General features: G+C 43.3%; 1 pseudogene; it reads left to right on the top strand.

Moving 5' to 3' along the window:
• The first annotated feature begins 2,213 nt into the window (after positions 1 to 2,213).
• On the top strand, positions 2,214 to 2,757 carry LOC110197715 (ferritin heavy chain pseudogene; annotated as a pseudogene).
• Positions 2,758 to 3,111: the final 354 nt, after the last annotated feature.

Raw genomic sequence — 3,111 nt, 5'->3', positions numbered from 1 at the left:
TCAGGGATGGGGAACCTGAGGCCACATGTGGCCTTCTAGGTCCTTGGGTGCGGCCTTTTGACTGAGTCCAAGTTTTACTGAACAAATCATTTCATTAAGGGGATTTGTTCAGTGAAGTTTGGATTCAGTCAAAGGGCCAACATGAGGACATAGAGGGCCACATGTGGCCTGGAGGCCACAGGTTCCCCACCCCTGGTATAGATGATTTCTAAGGTTGCTAAAAGACTGGAAACCCTACCAACTCAGGGGTTATGTGTCATTTAAGCCTATCTCTTTCAGTGCCGAGTGCAGTGCTCTACTGTAGTAGTAGCTGCTTAATAAATATTTGTTGAATTGAATTCTGGTGACACTGTATGGCTGTACATGGTGGAACATTACAGTATCTGAAGACTAAAGTTGAAGATTACCTGAAGAACAGTGGAGAGGCTCCAGATGAGCAGACTGCATCTCATTATGAATGTAGGCTTTAGCAGTTCTGGGGGGAGTCCTTATTCCTATTCCCACTTCCACTGAACAAGTTGAGTCCCCCAGAGCATGGCTATCTACATTCCCCACAGGACCATGGGGTAAGCCTGAGGAGTGCAGGGTTATCTTTCTAATGCTACATAGCTAATGAGATTTTACCAGTGTCTTTCACACCATAATTTTGAGTTAATTGTCAATTTAGTCAGCCAGACTCAATTAACTTTTAGAAGGGGCATTTACTAAGGTGGTACAAGGCACTTTCCTACAATGTGTGAGAAAGTCCTTACCAAATTTGAGAAGCTCATATAACTTTAAGTGGGCATTGTAGAGTGCTTAGAGCTTGGTCAGGCATTAAAGACACCAAGGTCATCCACTGCATCCCAGGCCATTGCCAGTCTTCTTGTTTTTGTTTTGCCACTGCACTTCAATAATTCAGGAAGAGAGAGTATGGCTGATGACTTTGCATAATTCTGCCTCACTTAAATCCAATTCACATGAAAATCAAGACATCATCCATGCTGTCATTGATCGTCTTAAAAAAAAGGACAAACAACAACAGTTATGTAGGAGAAGTGGGCATTAAGGATGTCATCAAAGAAGTGAATGGTTAAAAGAGAAGATGGACCAGTTATGTAGTTAAAGCAGAAGATAACCCTCCTATTAATCCTCCTAGTGATGAGGACAGCTTGCTTGCTCCATTGATATCCTCCTAATAATAATAATAGCTCAACAGAGTACTGGACCTGGGGTCAGGAAGACCTGAATTCAAATCCTGCCTTAAGCACTTGCTAGCTGTGTGACTGTGGGCAAGTCTCTTAACCTCTGCCTGCCTCTGTTTCTTCAACTCTAAAATTGGAATAATAAAAGCACCTACCTTCTAGGGTTATTGTGAGGATCAAATGAGATAATCATTGTAAAGTACTTCACACAGGGCCTGGCACATATCTGCTGCTTAATACATGCCTGTTCTGGCAGTTTTCACATGAAGAAATTAAATCTAATTATAGTCATATGAGAAAAAAAAATGCTCTAAACCACTATTGATTAGAGAAATGCAAATCAAATCAACTCTGAGATGCCGTATCATACCTATCAGATTGACCAACATGACAAAACAGGAAAATGATAAATGGTGGAGAAGATGTGGGAAAATTGGAACATTAATGGTGTTGGAGGAGAATAATGTTGGTGGAGTTGTGAACTGATCCAACCATTCTGGAGAACAATTTGGAACTATGCCTGAAGAGCTATAAAACTGTGCATACCCTTTGATCCAGAAATACTACTACTAGATCTGTATCCCAGAGAGATCATAAAAATAGAGAAAAGACCCATGTGTACAAAAATATTTATAGCAGCTCTTTTTGTGGTGGCAAAGAATTGGAAATTGAGGGAATGCCCATCCATTGGGGATTTGCTAAACAAGTTGTGGTATATGAATGTAATGGAATACTATTGTGCTATAAGAAATGATGAGCAGGGCCAGAAACTCAGGGAAGGTGAGTCTCTGAGGTTTCCTACTTCAACAGTGCTTGAATAGAACCCACTGCTCGATTCTCAGCCAGAGTTGCTCTTAGCCACCTCTCCACCTTCACCTCTACTAACTAACACTTCTTACGTCCTCCCAGAGGAGCAGCAGCCTGCCTCCGCTGCCCCCAGCTGTCGCTACCTGCCTCAGCCACAGCCCCTGCACAGCAGCCTCTCACCTCCTCCTCCTCTTCTTTGCAGCTTCCACCATCTCTGCTGCCATGACGACCTTGTTCCCCTCTCAGGTGCTACAGAACTACCACCAGGACCCAGAGGCCACCATCAACTAACAGATCAACCTGCCATAGGAGCTCTATGCCTCCTACATCTAAACCCGTCCGACCAAAATGACGTGGCATTGAAGAACATCCAAGTATTTCCTACACCGACCCCATGAGGAGAGGGAGCATGCTGAGAAGTTGATGAAATTCCACAACCAGCAAGGCAGCTGAATCTTCCTGCAAGACATCAAGAAACCAGACTGAGATGATTGGGAGAATGGGCTGAATGCAATGGAGTGTGCTCTGCACTTGGAAAAAAATGTCAGTCAGTCCTTACTGGAATTGCACAAGCTGGCAACTGACAAGAACGACTCCCATTTATGTGATTTCATTGAAACCCACTACCTGGACGAACAGGTAAAGTCCATCCAACAACTGGGTGATCATGTAACCAACCTGTGCAAAATGAAGGCCGCCAATTCTGGCATGGAAGAATATCTTTTTTGACAAGCACAGCTTTGGAGACAGAGACAATGAGAGCTAAGCCACACCTGGCTTCCCCTGCACTTGGGAACTGTGGACATGACTCCTACTGTCTTTCAGTGCATGCATATTTTGGTTATCTGGCCTTTTCATAATCTGTACCAAAAAAACTATCCCCATTTACATCCCAGTAAAATGACTTGGTATTGATGGGGGAAAAAAAGAAATGATGAGCAGGCAGACTTTGGAAAAACCTGGAAAGACTTACATGAACTGATGCTGAGTGAAATGAGCAGAACCAGGAGAACATTGTACACAGTTAACAGCCACAATGTGCGATGACTGACTTTGATAGACTTAACCCTTCTCCACAATACAAGGATTGAAGACAATTCCAAAAGACTCATGATGGAAA

The sequence above is a fragment of the Phascolarctos cinereus genome, unplaced genomic scaffold (assembly GCF_003287225.1).
Source record: "Phascolarctos cinereus isolate Bilbo 61053 unplaced genomic scaffold, phaCin_HiC Scaffold_8;HRSCAF=390, whole genome shotgun sequence".
NCBI lineage: Eukaryota > Metazoa > Chordata > Mammalia > Diprotodontia > Phascolarctidae > Phascolarctos > Phascolarctos cinereus.
Note: the sequence above shows the minus strand (reverse complement) of the source record. Positions and strands in the feature narration are given on the sequence as shown.